Below are 24,002 nucleotides of genomic sequence, written 5' to 3' on the forward strand. Positions count from 1 at the left end.
TTTTGGTGCAGTATGGAAAGAAGTGTTATACCACCATTTAGCCAAAGGCAACCATTTGACCCATTGTGTTTGTTTATCAAAGACAAAGCAACGAAGATATCCTTCTAAACATTTGTTTACTATCCCAGTTCTCCCATCAGATTGAGGATGATAAGATGAGATATGAGCTACCTGAGTACTGAGACAAGAAAATAATTCTGTCTAAAAATTTCCAGTGAAAATGGGATCTTTGTCGCTTACAATAAACTTTGGGTTTCCATGTAGCTTTTGAATTGTTTCCATAAATGAAGTAGAAACTGTACTGGCTTTAAATGGATGAGATAATGCACAAAAGTGTGCATACTTGGTAAGTCTGTCAACTACCACCATGATGACACTCTTTCCTTTGGACTTGGGTAAACCTGTGATAAAATCCATTGAAACCTCCTCTCAACGTTGGCTTGGAATGGATAAGGGTTATAATAGACCTGAGGTCTTAACTGTTTCAACTTTATTTTGTTGGAAAACCAAACATTCTGCCACAAACTTTTGAATATCTGATTTAAGGCCATCTAAAAAAAATTCTTTCTTAACCCTGTGGTAAGATTTTAAAAATCCCAAGTTCCCTCCTAAGGGAGAAGTGTGCAATTCCATAAGAATATTTTGTTTGAGTTGGGAATTCCTACATAGGTATAAGCGATCTTTGTACCATAGCGAATCATTTTTCCAGCTAAATGTATTAGATGTACTAGGATCTTGTTGTAACTTTTGAATGAGTGCCTACACTTCTTCATCATTCTTCCATTCATCCCTTGCTTCATTTATCCAATCTGGTTGGATAATAGAAATGGCGCAAAGCAATGCTTCCACATCTTCATCCTTTCTTGAGAGTGCATTTGCCACAACATTTTGATTCCCTTTTTTGTAGATGATTTCAAAGTCATAACCCAACATCTTTGTGACCCATGTTTGCTACTCTTCTGAAGATAATATTTGTTCTAAAAAGTATTTAAGGCTATCATGATCCATTTTTACCTTGAAGTGTCTTCCCATTAGGTAGGGTCACCATTTCTTAAGTGCATGTAGTATTGCCAACATTTCTTTCTCATAAATAGCTTCGTGTAAATACTTTCCTTTGATTGGAAGACTTTCGAAAGCAACAAGTCTTTCTTCTTACATTAAAACAACACCAATTGCATTTCCCGAGGAATCACATTCCACAATAAAGGTTTCTGTGAAGTCTGACGTAGATAAGACCAATGCTTGGCGCATTGCCTCTTTAAGATGTTCAAAGGCCATTGTTGCTCCTGGAGTCCATGAAAATGCATCTTTCTTCAATAATGTTGTTAGAGGTGCTGCTGTTCTCCTATAAGTCTTAAAAAACTTGCGATAATACCCTATCAATATGAGAAATCCTTGCAGAAGCTTTATGGATGTGGGGATTTTCCATTCCTTAGTGGCTTTAATTTTGCTAGGGTCTACCTTAACACCTTCATGAGATACAATATGACCCAGATATTCCACCTCTTATACTCCAAAGAAACATTTGGATCTTTTTGCATATAATTATTTCTCCTCCAATAGTTTGAGCACCCTGTCAACATTATACTTCCAAGACTTGCTGTAGATTAGTATATCATCAAAAAATACTAACAAAAATTTTCCGAGGAAGGGTTTGAAAATGGAATTCATCAAACCTTGAAATGTAGAAGGTGCATTGGTAAGGCCAAAAGGCATGACCAAAAATTCATAATGACCCTTAAGAGTTCTAAATGCTATTTTTGGAATGTCTTTAGTCTTCATTTTGATTTGATGATATCCTGAATGAAGATCCAACGTGGTGAAGTAAATTGATCCATGCAATTCATCCAATAATTCATCAATGACATGAATGGGAAACTTAACTTTAATAGTGAGCTTGTTGAGCTCCCTATAATCTAGACACATGTGCCATGATCCATCCTTCTTGTGCACCAATACTACTAGAGCAGAGAAAGAACTTTGACTAGGTTGAATTATACCAGCCTATAACATATCTGCAACCATACATTCAATTTCACTCTTTTGGGCATAGGGATATCTGTAAGGCCTGAAGTTTGGAGGAACAATTCCTGGAATCAAATGAATAGCATGATCATGATCACAAATAGGTGGGAGGCCTTTTGGAGTCTCAAATACCTTGGAATGATTGTCCAAGACTTTTTGGAGATCTGGAGAAATAAATGATTTCGATGTGGGAACCTCTAGCAAACATAATTGTGCAATTATGCCTCATTGTTCTTTCTTTAGAAGCTTTGTCATTCCGTTAGAGCTGATTATATTTCCTGATTTCCATGCGATACCCCTTAATTCAACTTCCTTTGCTTCCAAACAAAATTTCATGAAAAGTTCTTGAAAATTAAAATCTATTGTACCCAAGGACTGTAGCCATTGGACTCCTAGTACAACATTAACACCACCCATTGGAATGGAAAGCATTGGGATATTCAATACATATTCTCCCATGGATAGCTTGATATTATGACACTTTCTAGAGAAATTTATGGTTCCTCCACTTGCAACCATCACTTGACACTCTGGTGCTGGATATAGGAAGCAATTCAATTCCTTGGCTATCTTACAATGAATAAAATTATGGGTACTACCTGAATCAATCAACACTATTACCTTTTTATTCTTGATGTGTCCTTCTATCTTGATAGTTTGAGGAGTGGTAATTCCAGCCAATGCATTACAAGATATGGTCAGATTCATTTCTTCTTTCTCTAGGGTTTTTTCCTAGTGTCTATCCTCTTCTTTTGACGTTTCTTGTTCCTTTTCTTCCTCCTCTTCACAATCTATGTAAAATAATTTCTTCTCAGCACACTGATGACCTTTAGTGTATTTGCTATCGCAACTATAACAAAGCCATTTTTCTCTTTTTTCTTCCAATTGTTGTGGTGTCAGCCTTGTAAGTACTGGAAGGCTAGGGGCAACAACACTTCCATCTTTATAGTTGTAAGTGGTAGGCTTCCTGGTTGCCATAATTTTGCTTTCCATTTTTCTTGCCAACTTGAATGCCTTCTCCAGTGAATCAGGTTCCCAAAGGTGAACCTCATGTTGGATGCTATCCTTTAAAGTCCCTATGAACACATCAATGCTATGCTCCTTTGGAATATCTTTTACCCTTATATTCAATTTTTGGAAGTCCTCAGTGTGCTCCATCATTGAACCCTTTTGTTTGAGATTTATCAATTGGCTAAAAAAAGTGTTGCTTTTTGTATCCTCATAATGTGCTATCATTTCTTCCGTAAAAATTGCCCAAGTAACAATTTGTTTACGAGAGAAAAGACATTGATACCATACAAACTGATTTGGATCCAAATATAAAGTTGCAATGCATACCTTTGTGTGTTTTGCACATTATGGAGATCGAAATATTGCTCCATATGTAGTATCCATGTTATGGGATCTTTGCCATCAAACTTCCTCATATTGATCTTTGGAACATGGTGGGTCTTCAATCCAACGTTAGAGTCTATGAAATCATGATTAACATTTATTTTGTTCTCATCATGAGTTTCCTTTACTACCCTTTCACCATTAGTAAACATTTCTTGTAGCAAATTTGTCAAATATGTCTTCAAATCTTCCATTTTACCTTCCATCTTAGCTTCCACGTCATTCATCTTAGCTTCCACGCCTTTCTTTAAGCCATCCATCTTAGCTTCCATGCCATCCATCTTAGCTTCCATGCCATCCATATTAGCTTCCATGCCTTTCTTTAAATCATCCATCTTAGCTTCTGTTACTTTTTGTGAGAGTGAAATTTGTTGCACTTGGTCTCGTAATTTTGATATATCATGTTGCATTTATTCTTCTTCTTCGTGAGTCATGCTAGCGCTTTCAAGTTTCTTACTAGGTGTTTCCATTTTCTTTCTTAGGGGCATCAATTAATGATAATTATGCTTCACTATGCCCTTCCAATTCCTTCAAACTATTTTTTCAAACCAAACTTATGTAAAATTTTAAAAAAACTACACACATTTTTTCACTTTATAGGTGTTCGATATTGAATCTGATGTATCTATGAAATTTCGGATCTCCAAGATCTGAAATTACGAACTATGGTAGCCCTCTGAGTCCTCTTTCTAACACTACCAGTTTGATTGAATTAGAACCTCCAAGAAAGAGTTATGCCCAATCTCCCAAGATGACCTAATTATACACTTTTTTAGTAGAGCATGATAATTATGCTTCACTATGCCCTTCCAATTCCTTCAAACTAATTTTTCAAACCAAACTTATGTAAAATTAAAAAAAAAAACTACAAACATTTTTTCACTTTGTAGGCGCTCGATATTGAATCTGATGTATCTGTGAAATTTTGGATCTCCAAGATCTAAAATTGCGAACTATGGTAGCCCTCCGAGTTCTCTTTCCAACACCACCAGTCTAATCGAATTGGATTCTCTAAGAAATATTTATGCCCAATCTCCCAAGATGACCTAATTATACACTTTTTCAGTAGGGCGAACTTGTTCGAAGTGCCACGTGTCCCCGTTGCAACCTTCAGACCTAAAAATGATGCAAATAAAACTACAGTCTATCCTCCTTTTGTAACTTCTTACCAAATTTTAATATGATACTTAGAGAGAAAGTTATGGAAATTTTCCCAATGTCACTTGTTTGGGATGTAATTTAGGAGCCTACAAAAACCGTAATGCCCATAGATCATATATCCGAAAATATAGCGAGACAAGGTTTGAAATTAGGACCCGAGGTTAATCGAGATTTCGGCTCAAATGGGTTTTTTTTTGGCTTCTGAAACATAGCAGAAAAAAAGTTATAGCGAAAATTCCATGGTGACCTGTTTGGAGTAGTGAAACCCTAGAATCCAAAGCTTTGATACCAAATTATATGAACCAGCTCACAAAAAGATAGAAAAGATAGATCAACGACTTCAAAATTAGCCTCTTCAAGGGGGAAACCTCCTTTACATTGCACAAATGAACAATTCTTGGATGATACAAATGACTAAACCTCCTTTCTATATATAGGAGTCTAATGGGTCACAATATAATCGATGCGACATAACAATAAGAATATAAGGGCACAACAATGACAATAGTGAGCTTCTATGGGGCACACTAATAAAAATATGGGGACAATAGGGGCACAATAATAACAATAAAGGCTACAATGACAATAGTAATGGGGGAACCACTAGTATTATAGGGACCTAACAACCACCTCATTAAGAATGATTGAACACCTAAGTCTCATGTTTGTCTATGAATATCTAAAGGAAAGTGGCTTGATAAATGAAATCGATGAAAAAACATTAAAGGGGAAACAACTAAAGTTCCAAGGTGGTAACTCTAAGTAAATGTTCCCTCTAAAAATCCTTACACACATACATGATGAAGATTCCTAACACCTGAAAGCTATTTGGACTAGTTAAAAATGACCTTTATTCATCGTTTATGACTTTTAGGGTCAACGCATGAAAGTTACACTTCCCTTTACACAAATTACCTATCATCTGATTTAGGAAACACTTCTTTTCCTAGGAAAATTTTCATGTAACAAGGGGCAAAAGTGTCTCCCATGGAAAGGCTTAAGAAATATGTAAAAATTTGCTTATGTTTCTAAGTTGCCAAAGGAAATTTTTATGTAGACACTACCTAATGAATTGTGAGGAGGTTGGACCCACCACTATGAGTGGGTGCCTTACCTTGGGATACATGTACCATGCCTTGAAATCTATGACACAACATTTGGATTCATGATGTTGCATTAGGATCCGTGTACCTTCATTTGGTCATATTTAAGAACGCTTGGTATATTTACCACCTTCCTTGGGATCCATGTACTACATTGGGATACATCTCACTACCTTGGGATCTATAATAGTTTGTCGAGTGATGATAGCAATGCTACATCATCACATTTTTCAAATGGACTACTCCAGGAGGGTTCCCATACTTAGTTGGATTAGATTACTCATGCGTGTACCTCATTTATCTCTCATGGACCACACATGTGAGGTTTTTTAGGTCATTGAGGACTTGGAACATGTTACATTTATTGAATAGGTTGCTATAGTTGGGTATAGGTGGTTGAGTTGGTGCCTTATGGACTTTAGACACTTGATGAGGTACCTTGTTTTGGGTCATGTGCCACTTATATCTCCTTCTAGAAGGTTACACTCTATATTGGTTGAATACTCTTTAGTATTTCAACCTGGACCTTCACTTCATGGAAATTTTATAAGGACACTTCACCTTTGGACCATTATTTGACCAGGTCATGGGATGTTGGCATACTTCTAGGAGGGTGCACCTTCATCCTTGCTCTGTTGGACCACATGTGTGGTCTCTTTGTCATATTTCTATTATTGTATGAGGGAACCCATTTTTTTGGGATTTATGTGTAACCATTTGAGTATTTCCCATGGTTTTGATCCATGGTTTCTTATGTTCCTTGTTTTAGCACATGGTATCACATCTATCCATGATTTTCCATACACAATTCTAGAAGGACACCTCTCCCATATGAATAAGGATTAACTCTCATTTATAACTAGAGTTTAGAGGATAAGAGATAAATTCTAACTTGTTTTTGATGTATTATTAGTTTTGGATTAATATTTTCTCAGTAATGTTTTTTGAGGGTTTTAACAAAATGGTTTTACTTGTACCAAGTGAAGATTGGTTGAGAAATATAGTAAGGAGCCATAAGAGGAGAAAACTTGAGGAGCGTTGTGAGGTAAAGGTTTTCCTTATAGTCTTTATTTTTCTACATCTAGACTAGAGTATTTTGTTGGCAAAACTTTATTTTCTTTCCAACTCCCACCTTAGAATAATGTAGAGGCCACCCCTTGCCACTTAAAGAGCTAGTAACACTCTCTAATCACCATATTTATCTTGGAACAACAAGACCTTCTTGGGGAAATTTGATAAGTATAACCAGGTTTGTTTATAATCCCAAAGTTCCTTCACAAAATCAAGCCTCAAGGAGTAATAGGCTGACCCCTTAGCCCAATAGGATAGAAATTGCTATTTATTTTTCCTTTCTCTCATCAAATTTTAGTTTTATTTTCTTTTCCTTTATTTTTTAAAATTAATCTAGGGTTTCAAAAAGGGTTCAATCTCTGGACTTGGTTGATAGATCTCAGTCTTCTTGAAGTGCAAAATCTCATATCATTTATATCTTTCTCATTCTAATTGATATTTTGGGATTTATTTTCGATGTTGTTATAACTCCAAATCTCACTCTTATGGTTTGTGATGCTGCACTCATGGCCTAGGGCAACCCATCCTTCCAGACCTGGTCCTAAAATTTAAAAAACAATGTTTTATCCCTTATACGCGACATTGCCCGGAGTTAAACGCGTGTACACACGGGTCTGTGCATGAAGATGGTTTATGTATAAGTATTTGTCCATGTACTGTTGTGTTCTTTGATTTGTTTGTTTTACAGGTCAAAGGAGAAGAAGGGAACTCCAAGAAGGGTTTGGACCCTAAAGGCCTTCTCGAACGTAGGACCTTAGGTACGTACCCTCAACATTAGAATTTGCTTACAGTAAAGATAATGGCTGTGTGTGTGTTTCTTTGAATAAGCAATTTTTAGTCTGGTAGAGTCTTAACCCAAAGGACCCTAGGGGTACTTTCCCCTCAACCAGAATTGGCGACTCTGCTGGGGAACAACACTCTTGTTGTTCCTAGTTTGGGTAGTCTTCAAGCCAATCAAGGCTCAGCCCCTCTGTTTGCTGGCTCTGACTGTCTAATTTGTTCTTGAACTCTAAGCTTTTCCAGTTTTTTCAGTCTGTATTTTTTATTTTTCTTGAAGATCTTCAGATACGCTATTTTTCTGGATTACAGAAGCGTATATACGCAAGTTGTACTAAGTGAACCCGCGTATACGCAGGTTTCCTCAGTTACAGTCGCATGTACACGCACTCTGCACATCACTGCAGGCGCGTATATTATCTAATTTTCAAGATTTATAAATTTTCTTTTTGCTGAATGTTTGTCTGGTGGTTTGGGTCAGTTTGAAGCAGTCATTTTCCAGTAACAGTCCTCTGCTTAACAGGGGGCATCTTGTTCTAAACTCTCTCTAGTTATAAGGAGTATTAGTCTTGTTTTCGTTGATTGCAAGCGTCATTGTTTTTTGACACACAAGATTTCTGGTTAAGAATCTTGACTGCTCTGTTTTGGCAGAGTAGGAAGATTGGATTCAATCTTTGTGTTCATTTTGTTTTGATGACCCTTTTGTTTGCTTAACGAAACCATTTTTGTGACCATTTGCTCCTTCGTTTCGGGAAAGTTGTTTGTTACCATTTTCTTGAAACTTGTCTTTTGATCTTTTGGACTATCATTGCTGCTTTTGATTGTCAAGAGCGATTTCAAACACATTTATTTTTGTTGGGTTTTCATCATTTGAAAGGTGTCAATTCACAAAAGTGTTTGGTTGCCTATTTATCAATCATTGGTGTCAGTACTTTTGAAAGCATTCTTTGAAAAAGACTTCTTGGCTTGATTGAAAGAAAATCTTTTGAAAGTTTTGAGTTTCGCTTTCTTAAACTTGCTTTTCATTTGATTTCCTTTTTTTGCGAAGTGAAAGTGCTTTGTGTTTATCTTAGAACTTGTTTTTATTGTTTGGACGAAATGATTGGTAACACATCATCCTCTATCTAAGCATTTTAGTGGCAAGACAAATTTGATAAGTGAGCAACTTTCCTTCTTTGTTTTTAGAGTAGTCTTTAAATCTTGCATCCACATATAGTTCTTGCATTAGGATAGATTTGCATCTCTTTTTAGGCATATATAGTTTTGTTAGTTTTTGTGAGTGTGGAGTCTGAAAAGAAAAAGAAAATTTGTTTATATTAGAAGTACCTCTGAACCTCATAGAAATTGCTCTTCATCGAAAACAAAAAGTGCATGTGCATGTAGCTAAGTTTTATTAATTTCTTTTGCGTCCATAAAAACACCACAAGTTTCATCTCCATTACCTTGTGACTTAAAGAACAGCCTAATAAAATCAAGCGCTAATTAAAATCCACTAGAACTTTTTGTTTTAGTCAGTTACACCAACAAGTTTAGGATTTTAGGGCCTTGGATTAGGCGAGTGGAGAGTTAACTCTCCAAGGCCACATAAAACGTCAAACATAAGAGTCTGAATAAAGAGAGAAAATCCAATAGCGTTAGGAAGACCAGGAAAGCTCCAAATCTGGGAGTTAAGCACGAGGGTCTGTGAAGACAGGGAAGAGAGATACCCCCTCTCCTAGTTGTCCGAACTTACCTCACGACTGTTCCGCCTGGCTTCTGCGACGAGTTGGTACCCATAGTTGCCTCTCCTAGGGATCTACACAGGTGGCTGCGGAGGGGAATCCCGTGGCACCTGAGGTTGACGTTGTATCACTCTCGAAAGTACTACTGGAAGGCACCCTTGCGAATCTTGGGGGCTTGCACCGGCGCAGGCTGTTGTTAGGAGGTCAGCGTAACTTCCTTTGATACCTTCGCTGATAGAACTAGGCCCTCATCATCCCAGACTATCTTCGGAAGGCCCCTTGATTCACTTTCTCGTATTTTGGTGTCCGGTCCTAATCACCCGGAGCGGAAATACTTGGAAGTTGTTTGACTGGCTGTGTCTTTAGGGACTTTATAGTGTGTGCTCTATGCTCCTAGTTGGCCTAGCTTTCAATTTTTTGAGTCTTTAGTTAGATCATAACAAAAAATTCAAAGTGGCTGACCGATCTCCTAGACGGTCTCGAAGACTTCGTGGTCTTTCGCCGCCAAGTTTAGAGCCTTCTCCGAGAAGGCGCAGAGGGAATACCACCAGTGGGCTTCGTCCTACGCCGGTTGATGCATCGGAGATTGATCCTCCTAGCGGGGGCATTAGTGCCCAAGCAAGGCCTGGTACTTCTGAACAAGAGAGGGATAATCCAGTCCTTTCTCGAGTTCTTTTTCAAGCAGAGAATAACGTAGAGGTAGAAGAATTCTCAGAGTCGTTAGGGGCTCCGAATTCTCCCCTACCATTTAGTCATCCAGACGTATTGCAATACGTTGGGACTCCGTCACATAGACCATCAAGTCCAGGTTACGCTACGCGCTTACCATTCATGACCACTACTGGAAGCATGGCTTCTACGAGTGCTACGACTATGCAAACCCCTACATCGGTGCAAGGGGGAGGAACCATTTCCATCCCCTCCGCTTCCTTGTTCGGATCTTTTGCTAGCACATCTTTAGTTGGGTCTACCTCCATTCCGTCCACGAGTGGAAATGCCCAAACCAATGCTTTTGGTACTGGACTCTTCACTTTTGGCACCCAATCATAGGGTATTCCATCGGTTCCGTTTATTGCCGCTACGTCCATGATGGGCGGATCGGCTTCATTCCAGGGTTTTCCTTTCGGAAGTGGTCATATACCACATTCCAACCTGACGGTAGGATCCATGCCTTTTTCTTCAGTAGGACAAAGCAGCAATCCTTTCCAAGGTTGGAATAACCCTGGGGTTAGTAGCGCAAGAACTGGGAATTCGTTTAACAGCCAACAAGGAAATAGGCCATACTCCACGGTGAGCATGTTTCAAAGTATTCCTCCCCTTGCTTCGGCTTGGAACCCATATCAGGGGTTATCAACTCCTTACCATTCTTTAGGAGGAAACTTTGCAGGTTATGGAGGTTATACGTCAGGAGTTGGTCAAACTCTGAATTTTGCTGGACCACAAGGCTTGCCTTTTGGTTCAGCCGGTTCTACTAGTCACTTCGGGCAGCCTGGTGCCTCCCAAATTCCAGGACAATCTTTTCAGAGCTTTGGGAGTTCTGCCCAGTCTGGGTGGAATCCCCTAGGTCCTCCTAGGCTTCCGTTTCTAGCAACGTTAAACTTGCCAGATCTCACTAAGTTAACAAATGACCCAATCAAGTATAATCCGGTCTGGCCTCCGGTCCCAACCAAACTCCCTTCGGACATTCCAAAATTCGAAGGGAAGAGTGGTGAGGACCCAGGCGACCACGTAACCACATTCCATCTGTGGTGCTCATCCAACTCCCTCATCGATGATTCGATTAGGTTGAGACTCTTTCAGCGCACCTTGACTGGTAATGCGGCCAAGTGGTATATAGAGTTGCCAGGGGGCAGCTTCACATTTTTCGCCGACTTAGCCAATATTTTCTTAAATCACTTCCAATTGCCTGTCCGCTATGATGCCGGAACTGAACTTCTGGCCACCTTTCGTCAGGATAAGGCAACCCACATTTCTGATCATATTCAGGAATGGAGACGGAGAAAGAGGCTCATTAAATCCGAAATTCCTTCGGAGTACCGTCTCGAGTGGTTTTTGAAGTCTTTACAACCCGAGATCTCCAAGGATGTCTCCATGTCTGGGGTCTATTCTGAGGAGCAAGCCATTTTTAGGGCCCAACAATTAGAATTGATCTACTCTCAGTCTGGGATCCTACAAAAGTACTTGCCAGATGCTCCTGGATCTAAGGTTGATTTATCTAAGCCGAAGCCAGGTCCGCACGCAGATGGTATCATTGGGTCAGTAGACACAACTACAGTGAACTTGTTGAATCAATTGTAGCAGTTGTCTTTACAAACTGCTTCTAACAACCAAGTCACATTGTCTAATCCTCCCGCTTCCCAAACTTCTTCAATTAATGCCGTCCAATCCGATAACCCCAAAGGAAATCAAAGTTCCAATGGGAAAAATAAAGGACGTGGTAAGAAAAAGAACTCGGATGGGAAGCCCGATGCAAATAAATCCGGTAACAACGTTGGTGGTGGTGGAAATGAGTCGAGAAAGAAAGTTAAGTTTCCTTGCAAATTATGCAGTGGAGACCATATAACTCATCTCTGCCCTAGGATTGAAGACGCTCAATGCTTGTTAGGACAGCAAGGGACTTCTAGTTCCCAAGCTGTGTTAACTAACCCTTTCCCCCAAGGGCAACAACTTCTTGCTGGCGCGAGTTCAAACCCTGGTACCTCCGCAGGGGGCAACCAGGAAGGGGACAAATAATCGAATGTTTTCATGATGGGTGCTCACGCTAATGTGGCCACACGGTCACGCGATTATGGTGAAGGTGAAACTTCCAAGGGTAAATCAGTTCCCGAAACTAACAACCCGCTTCATATTGAGCGACCTTCTGTCGAGACTATACCTCGGGTACCGAAAGGTTCCGCAAAACGCGCGACTATCAACCCTAATATTAGGGCAGCCCAGAATTACTCCATTGTTGAGGATCTGGCCCAGAGTCCATGTGCTATGTCCGCGTTAGAGGTTCTCCAGTCATGTCCTGCTCAACGAAGCACCTTGCTATCGGCAATGGGGGCAGTAGATCCAAGTAATCACTTAGCTCTCACTTTTGATATGAGTAATGTCAAAAAGAGACTTCCTCATCACATGGCTTTCCAGATAAAGTCTACCTACCAGAAAACGAATATTTTTCAGACGGTTGTAGATGAGGGAGCTTCCATGTGTGTCATGTCTATGTCATGCTGGAAGGCCATTGGATCACCGTCGGTTGTTCCTTCACCTACCCTATTGATAGCATTTGATGGTCACTATCATAGGCCATACGGGATTATCCCGACCTTTCCTATATGTGTTGGAGGAAAAGTCGTTAATATTGAAGTAGAGGTCATAGATGCTAACCTAGACTATAATCTCCTCTTAGGAAGGAACTGGGTATACGAGATGGATGCCGTGGTTTCGACTCTGTTTCGTGTCATTTGCTTTCCTCATGAGGGGAAAATCGTTAAGGTTGACCAATTGGACTATTGTCCAGTTGATCCTCAAGCAAACTCTGACTTTACTATTCCTTTAGTGGGTAACCCCCGTCCGCCTACCGAGTGTCTAGGAGTTGGGATGTACTCTTCATTGATGGGTACGTTTAATCTTCCCCCTCCTACAGCTGGTATAGATACAATTTCATCCTCCAGGGATCCTTTACGGAGAGAGTTTGTCCAAACTCCTTATTCTTCGAATCCTGGAACCTTAGCTTCATCTGTGACCACATCAGGTGACGACAAGGTGGGTGGAATAGAATCTCTTATATCTACAGTAGAACCTAGATGTGAATCTATCGATAACTCTGTAGATAACCATTCTACTATTTCCTCTGGGAAAGAAATAGATGATGATGTGGCTCATTTTCGGACCCTTGATTCCTCCTCTGCATTGGATTGCTCGGATATTGTTTTTCCATCGGATGAAGCGGTATTCGAAGCAATGACGGCCGTAGATCGACCTTTGGAAGATTTACATCGTCGGTTACACTTTCATTCCCCTGTGCATGAAGTAGAATCTCGGTCCTCCAGTTCGACTAGTGATGTTTGTACGGTTCCTTTGGCTCCAACACATTTATTTGCCGAAGAGAGTATATTGATTGGTTCGATCGTCGTACCTATAAACATCCCTAGGAGTAAGTTGGCGGAGCCCCCTAACGGGCTCTACCTAAAGAAGTACTTTGCTTAGTTTTACCAGGAAATGGCTTCTTTGTATTTTATGTATATTTGTACATATATCATCGAGATTTTTCTGATATCAGCACTTTTTGGTCTGCTTTGGCAGGTGTTGATGGATGATTTGGTTTATTTTGGGTTCGTCGATGGTGCTAGTCGGCACACTCAGAATCTTGCTTCCGCAGCTTGGGTACTTTATTATCCAACTGGTCAATTGATGGTATCGAGAGGCGTGTGTATCGGTCCTGCTTCAAACAATATGGCCGAGTATACAGCTGTTATCAATTTATTATCCGAGGCAATCTCTTATGGGATCGACTCGTTGGTAGTATATCTTGATTCTCAATTGATAGTGTCTCAATTAAATAACATTTATCGGGTTAGGGATCCATTATTATATCGCCAATATTTAAGGGTGAGGTTGTTGCAAAGATCATTTATTTACATTAATTATTTGCACATTCCAAGATCTCAAAATTGGTTAGCTGATTCTATCGCTAATCAAGCATTAGACTGGCATATCAATCATTCATCATCATAAAATCATGCATCAAAAAGTCAAACTGTATATATATATATATATATATATATATATATATATATATATATATATATATATATATATCATAAAGCGCCTCGAGTGTACATATGTGTGTCCAAAAATATACAAAATTGGGACTCAAATGCCCATAATCATGTCAGGCATATCTAACGCCTCGGCTCAGGATGAGCGTCTAAGTATGTCACTATAGCATTGGCCACGCGCCGAAAGACATGAACCCAGTCACGTGGCATGCCAACCACATGACGCTGCATATCCGGAGGAAGGTCCTCTATCTCGGCCATCGGTACTTGGCAGCTCAGTCTCGCCAAGTGTCGCTGGACGTTGTTTAGGGTCCGTTCCATATCGGCAGCCGCCTCTTCGGCTCCTCGGCCACGCCGTCCATGCCACGGGAATCCATCTGGTCGTACAGGCCCAATGTCTGGAACATGATCATCATATTAGTCATTTGAATCTCATAAAAAAAATATCATTATATTTGAAAAATCCAAAAAAAATCATAAAATAATAAATAATTCTCACCGATCTCGCCCCATGCTGCATCCGGTGGTAACACTAGATCAGGATCTCCTCGGAAATCCAGTCCAGCATAGGGGTAGTCATCCACGGCGATGATTTGCTGCTCCCACCAGGTAAAGAATTCATCGTCAAATGCATTCCTTGGGACTTCCCCACCCCCCAAACGTTTCATCAAGTCAGCCCACTGGCCCATGCGTGGATCACGTGGGCTACTGATGGCAACTGCTACCCTGGGGCGGAGTGCGGGAACCTTCTCGAAGAAGAAGGTGCACAAGATGGTTTCGAACCCAAAGTTCATGGTATGTCCCCTCCTGATAGAAGTGAGTTGTTCCTTCATGTTGGCCAGAAGAGGAGTACACCAGTCAAACACAGTAGTGAGACAGTCCACTGCCACGCTCATGGTTACCCGTGATGCCTGATGTAGTGAGGATGATCCGTTCACTCGAGCTATGGTGAACAAGATTATCTTGAGTGACAAACTCGCCACATGTGGGATAGAGATCTGGCTCCCGACCTTCCGATGACCCGGGCAGTAAATCTGTACATAGTCATCTACACTGAGGCTATTCCGTGTCCTGCCCCGGGAATGTACTACCTCTCCCCTTTGGGAAAGGCCCGTGATAAAATATATGTCTTCCACTTCTATCCTGAGTGGCATCTGATCAATTATGAATGCTTCCTCATCGACATCCCAATAATCAATGAGCCTCTCGAGCAGACGCGTGTTCGCTTTCATATTTGGCAATTTGAAGAATTTAAGCAACCCGCATCCCCGTAGGGCATCTAATGCTTCATCATTTCCCATGACTTCATTATCCACGGCTGAGTGCTCTCTTTCACGCCATGTGATAGTCATCCTGGAAGGAAAAATCATTTTCATCCGTTAGTTTTGTTTATAAAAATAGTTCGCTGCTCACACGCGGGTTACTATATACACAGTCGCGTGTAGGGTCGTCGTATATGTGAGTTCAATATTGCCAACCCGCGTGTACGCCGCGAAGGAATTTTTTGCAAAAATCCAACGGTGAAACATCAACTAAAATTCCTAAAAACTATCACAATTAATTGCAAGACAAGTTTAGGGCTTACCTGGAAGTTTTCGGCAAGTTTGAACGGTTGAATTGGTCACAGGGAAGTTTGCTCCTTTTGCTCCACAATTTTTGCTCTCCAAGTCAAATGGTGAAAATGGTGAGTTCAAAATGCCTTTTATAAGTTTTGAAAATGCAAAATTTTTTCAAAATTTTATTTTGTTTGGCCTCATGTGACTTTTAACTTGGGAGCTTGGAATGCCGAGTTTGGTTTGTTTTTCAGGACATTTTGGACATTTTTCGACAGTTCGAGACGGTTCCATGACCGCTGACCCGTCATGGCAGGTATCGTGTTTTCACTGGCATATAGGTTAGGGACACCATTTTTTCCGTTGCATTATGCATACTAGCCTCCATCTGACCGATACATCTGCCGTAGGGTCCACCCCATCGTGTTATGGTTTGTAAGCCATTTTCACTCGCCGATTCTTTAAATCATGACACGATGGTAGAGCCATCCCTTTACATGGGCATCTTAGTTAGCACCTCACTGACATTTGTTGCCCATGCTGCTTCGTTTTGAGTAGGCTCGGGAGTCCTCTGTAGTCCTGCCATGACTTATGCGTTGAAGACTCATTCCTCTTTGCTTCTTCGCTTCGTTCTGGCCTTATACCCTAGAGGCTCCTATGTGTGTCGAGTTGTACTTCTGCATTGCATGTTGACCATTTGCACCTTTTGGCCTAGAACCGGATTCACTTGGACTCGTGTTTAAGCCAACTTTTGACCATGACGTCTGCAAAATCAACCTTGCATACCTTTGACTTCTGCAGCTTGACATACCCTGATCCGTGGAAGGAACATACCTCTGAGTGTCACTGACCAGTTTTCACCTCCCTGCATTGAGCATAGGAACGTTCCTTCCCCAGGAACTAGATCATCTGTTTCACCGACACTCGTTCTTTCCACTGTACCATAGCATTCTTTTATTCTTTTTCCAGCTTAACAGAAAAAGACAAAAAAATTAAATATTCCAAAAAAAGAGCGGGAACAGGGACATTATTTCCATTTATTGTTGGCAGCTAGAGTCAGTCGTGTCGCCCTTGAACAAAGCACTCAAAACAAAGTCTCCTCCGCATGAGTGGGATTTAGTTTGACTTAGGTATGCCATAACCTTGTTATTGAGTCAGTTCTCCCCCGATTGGTTATCTCTTCCAATCATATGGAGGGTTCGTTCGTGCCTCCTGCATGGCGAACTTATACAGAGTCATCATATGTTGCCACATAGTCACATTGAGTCGTGCTTTTGTTCAAGGGAAGTTAGCCTGAGTCGGCCTCTCTGCGGTGTCTCTTGACTCATTTTTCAATCGGCCATCCCTGGTTGTCAGTATCATGTCTATCATCACATCAGCTATATTGGTCCTTTACTCGTGCCGGTTTGAGAAGGTCCCCATTGACTTCTTGCTGGCGGGTCTTGTACTTATCGACGACGACACCTTGCTCTGAGGACAGGCCTAGAGCCGCACCCTGGCCCTATTTTCATTATTGATAGGTCACCTTGTGCTCAGCATCGATCAGTATCATGGGTCTTTGATTGAGTGGTTTCCCTTGTGTTCGACATCAGCATACATTATCACACATTGGGATTCGTGCAGTACTTTGGTTTCCATTTGACCCTATTGGTGGATACCTCGCCTCTGTGTCAGCTTTCATTATTGGTTGGTTCAGAGGGTTTCTACCGTGCGCTAGCCACATCTTGTGTACGCCGGAAACGTGCTTCGGTTGGTTACTACATCTTTTTCGTCCGATTCCTTGCACATTATTGGCCTACGGGTTACACTCGCGCTAGATTGATGGAGGATGCCTTAATGCCTTCCTTCTAGCGGATCTTTCCCTATCGACTCCGACTCATTGCTCTGGGGCAAAGATCTAGAGTCCATTTGGCAGTACCTTGGGGTTTGCAGTCATTAGTGGCAGATCCTTCGCTATCGACAGTGGGAAACCATCATTGTCTCCTGATCGATAGATTCTTACAGGTGTTCGACTTCAGCTCATCTATTCACACTTGTTAGATTGTACTGGGTACCTTGACGCTCATTATCATTATCGATGAGTAGTCTCGCGTTTGTTAACGGTATACATCAATGACCGGTAATCAAACGATTTCTCACATGGTCGACTTCAGATCATTTATTCCCATGGTGTAGAAATGTACCACGGCGCTCGGTGAAGACCTTAGGTTGTATCAGCATTCATTGGTTCACTTGACAGTTGCTCCTGTTGCTACTAGTTGATACCACTCCACCTTATATGTTGCAGTCAGTCATGGCGACATTCTATATGCTGGCACCTGAGTTTGCAGTGTAGTACCATCCTATTCCATCATGTTCAGTTGGTACCTTTTGGGATCAGTCTTTGATATCAGTGATCCGTTGCAGCTTTCAGCATCATTGACAGTCTTATATGTGATATTCAGACATGTACTTGCTCATCATGATTAGATGATCCATTATGTATCTTCTAGTCATTTATACTTGTATACTTAGTGGATCCGCTTGTACTTGATATGCGGACATGCTTTACTTTTTCTGAGCATGGGTATGCCCGCCTCAGACAGTGTTTCTTTCTGATCTCCTTTTGGTGGCTTGGCAGGCTGAATTCTGGTGAAGTCCTCCTCGGTCTCTCGACAGACTTCCTTTCCATGTACTTACATAATATATTTCGGCCATCATGTTCCCCTTTTGACCTCATATATTAGGGGACATCTGTTATAGCTCCAAATCTCACTCTTATGGTTTTTGATGCTGCACTCATGGCCTAGGGAAACCCCTCCTTCCAGACCTGGTCCTAAAATTTAAAAAACAGTGTTTTATCCCTTATACGCGACATTGCCCTGAGTTAAACGTGTGTACACGCGGGTCTGTGTATACCCAACCCGTGTGTATGTATTAAAACACTTAAAAAAATAAATAATTCCTTATTTTCGGGCGGAGATCGCGGGTTTTACCTGCTGATCACCTGTTAGTGCCCGTGGCCCAACTGTTCCCAACCAACTCCTAACTAAAAAACTACTTTGGAGATGGTATAAAAAGACATCAAAGGGAAGGCCTAGGGAAGAGAGAAAAGAGAGCAAGATTATTATGCTGAGATTTTCCCCTTAGACCAGGTCTGAAGTCCTTGGTGCTTTATGCACTTCCCCCACTTTGCATAGGAAACCCTTGTTTCCATGTGTATTGGTGATCATTCATCCTTTATATCACCATTGAGTAAGACTTGGAAGGAGCTCTTGTTGGAGGCTTGAGGCTGGAACGAATCCAGGAGGAAGCTTTGCTTGGAGCCTGCTGAAGGTGTTTCAGGTGAAATCTTTCCGTTATATGTACTTTACTTGCCTTTATATAAAGAAACACGTCTTGGGTCCCGAAACAATCTTTCTTTGTGCTTATGAGATTCTTGTTTTGAATTCTTATGCAAGTAGTTACTTAAAGATTTTTATAACTAACTTTATAGCATGAAGATGGTTTATGTATAAGTATTTGTCCATGTACTGCTGTGTTCTTTGATTTGTTTGTTTTACAGGTCAAAGGAGAAGAAGGGAACTCCAAGAAGGGTTTGGACCCTAAAGGCCTTCTCGAACGTAGGACCTTAGGTACGTACCCTCAACATTAGAATTTGCTTACAGTAAAGATAATGGCTGTGTGTGTGTTTCTTTGAATAAGCAATTTTTAGTTTGGTAGAGTCTTAACCCAAAGGACCCTAGGGGTACTTTCCCCTCAACCAGATGTTGGCATGATTTAAGGTGTTGATATTTTTTTTTCTACATGCCTATATTTGGATCTAACTCTTAGCTAAACAAGAAATCTCCAAGGCACCTAAAATTTGAAATTTCGTAGTGAGTTATTTTATTTATGCTTGAAACATATGGTAAATGAGTCTTGTTCTATTTCTTATTATGCATAAATGCGACTAGCATTGAGAAAATTTCATGATATATTTACTTAAATAAACCAAATCAATGTCTAAGAGATGAAATGCTCCATTAATTAAGCCTAATAACTTTCTTATTTTATGCACTTATTATTTCTCTTTAGGGTTGATATTTGGTGTTATCTTCAAATATGAGTTCTTTTATGGTAGTGTGCAATGATCTCTGGCATAATATATCTCTTACTACTCACCCGAAATAGAAATTGGTTACATAATATATCTTCTAGGGTAATGCTCTTACACTGACAACTAGGGGTTTGCACATAAGTTGAATTTTAAAGTTGTGATATCACTCATACTGCAACATTTTGGCCATATTAGGACCTTGAATACAGATTAAAGAAAATCAATGCAAAAAATAACTAAGCAACCTAACTAATGTTGCTAACGACATAATAAACTCATTACTTTATAAGGGTTTCAACACTAGCCTATTTGTAGAGTTAATGGTTTCATTTCATGAATGGAAATGATATAAATGCAAAATCTAATCCGCTACTTGGTTATATAATATATCTCTTACATTAACATTCTTACACTTGTAACTAGGGTTTATGGTGTGCACAAAAGTTGAATTTCAGACTTGTTACATCACTTAGATTGCAACATTTTGGCTATATTATGACCTTGAATACATATTAAAGAAACTCGATGCAAAGAATAAAATAAAAACCTAACTAACGTTGCTAATGACACATTAAGCTCATTACTTTTTAAGGGTTTCAACACTAGCCTATTTGTATAGTTAATGGTGTTCTTTGATGAATGGAAATGCTATACATGCACAAACTAATCCACTGTTGGTTTATGTGACAGTTATTATTTGCTTAAAACACTTGAGGCATTATTTACATGACATTATTAATGAACTTTGAATTATAACTATGACTAATATGTTTTAAACACAGTGAATATCCATGAGACAACTATATTTCTTGGATAATATCTAAACATAATTTGAAGGGTGTTAATTCCATATGAATTTTGTAACATTATGGTTAGACAATAACTATGCTTTTGGATTATGGTATAGTGTGTCCAAGGTTTAAATATTAAATTTTCATTATATCCTTTGAGTATTATGGGAAACATAATGGTTAAGATAAATATATTATCTTTTGGTTTAGTTGTTTAAAGGATTTGACATTAAATTATCAACTATGATGTTTGTAAATTTCGAGATACTACATTATATGTGCAAAGGTTAGACTATTGATGGGTTTATATCCTATCATTATGAAAAAAAATGATATGACAAATCAAACTAACTAAAAATAAACTCACAGGGAATTTGTTCTTTGGATAATATACTGAAGGAAGATGGTTATAGGAATTTCACAAGGTAATATTATTGCACAAAACAACTATTGCATTTATATATCATTTAAGCAACCACAAACTAAGTCTTATATTTGGTTCACAGTGAGGGTAAAAACCACAATCAAAGGTAGGGAATGAGAAAATCATTCTAATTCTACCGAGGCCATTAGGGTTGCCTATAATATCCCTAATTGACAAGAACTTATCTGTCACACTGACTGGAACAAATGGTCATTGTACAACTAGGAGGGAATAAATGCCTCACATTTCCCTCAATGTTCTATATCACACTCTGTAATTCAAATTAAAGTTGCAAAATCAATAAATTCTATAGAAACATAGCAAACTATGCAAGGAAATGAAACCTATCTATGTTTGCATGGAAAAGAAAGTCTTGGAAAAGGTTCAATTTTGTGGGTGCATACACTGATTAGTCATATGGATAAATATTTTGTTTTGGAAAGTGAATGGGTATGTTTTAATTTACCCTTACAAACACAATATCAATATTCATATTCATGCAAAACAATATGAATATAAGAAACATTGCGTACCTAAACCAAAATAAATGGTAACACAACAATATATATAAGATAGAAAATATAATGAGATGTTAATTTTTGGAACTGCGGTAAAATTCCACCTTAGACAACTCAAAGGACCAAGATGATCTCTGCATCAAATTCCTCTTTTCGAGAGGACCAAAATCTACCTAAAGATTACCTAATTTGGTTAAACAGAAATTAAGTTTTCAATTATTTTATTCATTCATACATTATGGAATGGGTCGGCCCTAACCACATGGGTAACTACTTGGGTCAATCTTAACCCCAAGTTAACCCTCAGGAAAGCCTATAAAAGGAAGCGAACTAAAGTTCATTTCAACACATCATCATCTTTCTATTCTTCTATTTTTTCTTGGCTCGCACAGGTACATTATAAGGAGTTCGCACACGGTCCGAAATCATAGGTGAAAGGTTCGCTTTGAGTTTTGGTTTTCTAGATCTCGGTCGTTGGCACAAATTGGGACATTTTCTTCCCTGATCACAGACACAGAGTGGGAAAGGGAGTGACTCTAGCTCTCTGGTGACTAAGAGATAGTTTAGTGAGAGTGACTCTAGGTTCAAAGGCATATCAGAAGGTTTCGGTCCTAGGTAGCTCACACAGAGTAGTCTTGGGAGCAACCAAGACGTCTTAGTCGCTCGTACAAGTACAGTAAGGGAGTGACTTTGGGTTTCAGCTGTATTATGCCATAGTCGCATGCATGAAGGCTTCCTAAGAGTGACTCTACAGTCATAGTCGCTTGCACACAATAACCAAGAGAGTGACCCAGGAGTTTCGGTTGCACACATACAGTTGTGATGAGGGCGACCAAAATTCAGATCTCAGGTTTGACTTCTTGGTTTCAATCGACTTCAATGATCTAGTAGATATGGGTTTCTCTTTACTATTATACATATCTATAGATCTATAGAAATGATTTGTTAGTTTCCACTGCAAACATATGTATTGGGCTCATCGATAGTGACAACAATGCTCAGCAGTGTTTGACACAGTGACAACAATATAAAATAGTTGACATCAATTTGTGATAGCACATTACAATCACTACTATGAGGATTCTAATTCTTAGCATGATTATATTTGTTTCATGAATATCATTATTTTTTTGCTTCATAGATAAAGTTATGGATCATTGTACTCTCTTTTGCTGCATTATTTGATGAATATCTAAGAAGAAGAATATTTGCAAGGGTTTTCCCCATAGTGGGTTTTTCCTTAGTCTTGGACCAATCTTGGTGTCTCTATGTGTGTGCATGCTTTCTTCTATAGTTCCTTTTATATTCCTTTGCATTGATGATGATCGTGATGTTGTTTCTTTCTATATAATTGCATATGCTGATGTATAATGGTGTATATATGTATAATGTAATGATGATATGGGGTGAACTTAATGTATTAATGATGAAATGCAACTTCATAGCAAAGAACAATATCGGCCTATGAAAATTAACATGGTATCAGAGCTGGGCTGAAGAAAAGGCATGGCGATCACCCTAATGATGACACCTTTGATGGAAGAAAGAAGGGGATGGTGGAGACCTAAAATAATTCTAGGGTTTGAAGATAACCTTGGTCATCTTGATGATTAAGGTTTGACGGATTATATGAGGTTAGGGTTGGAGAGAAAACCCTGGTTTAAGGAAAACACTTGAGATTTGATGTATGAAACTCTATCATGGTCTATGTGAAACACTTGACGAAAATTCGATGAAGCCCTAGATGGGATAATCCCTAGAATATTTGGTTGGATACTTGAAGTCAACATTGGTATATGGACCATGGACATTGATGGCTCTTGAAGATTGGTTCAAGGGGGAGAGGATCACCTCTCACTGAAGATAAGTATTTCTTGACTTATGATGCTTCTTACTTGTTAGATATGATGATTATGTTTATTTCTTGTAATTCCTGCATATGTATTTAAGTATATGGATGTTTCTAACCTCCTTGATGAGATGTGATGAGTAGATCCTTCTCAAGGATCATTTTTAGATGTAGATCTAGAAAGAGATAAATAGGTGGTTGATGAAAAGATGACAAAGTGCTTCAAGCGACCTATGTCTAATGAGTAGGTTCTCAGGTATTTGCATACCACAATATATCCCTGGTATGTTTTGTTTCAACTATTGGCTCAGTAAGCCCTAAGGTATGATGAGAATGCCACTTTCTTTAATGGCTCATACATGTATATGAAAGTGACTTGGATCTATGTCTCCTATAATGAAATGTTGCACCTAGTGTTAAAATTTTGATCTTCTCAAATTCTATGAGGCTATCTAGTGATACATTTGATGTTTGGCTAACATCTATGATCTATCTGTTGGATATCTTGATCCTAAAGAAGGATAGCACCTTGGCTCTAGAAAATTATACTCTTGATACTTGTCATGAGGGATTTCATATAGAAGGATAGTTCACTCACTCATATACATGAGTCTACTAGTAATATTTGCGATAAGCATAATGAAATTATATGGAAAGAGTGATTGTCACTCTTGTTGTTTTGATAAAGCTTTATTGAATGACCTAATTTGATCTCATTGGTCATGAAGAGCACAATAACCTTGATGTGAGAGGTATAAGTGTAAGATTGATAT

This window comes from Pinus tabuliformis, chromosome X, assembly GCF_031772625.1.
Source record: "Pinus tabuliformis cultivar Carrire ecotype Pingquan chromosome X, CPIR1, whole genome shotgun sequence".
In the NCBI taxonomy this organism is placed as follows: domain Eukaryota; kingdom Viridiplantae; phylum Streptophyta; class Pinopsida; order Pinales; family Pinaceae; genus Pinus; species Pinus tabuliformis.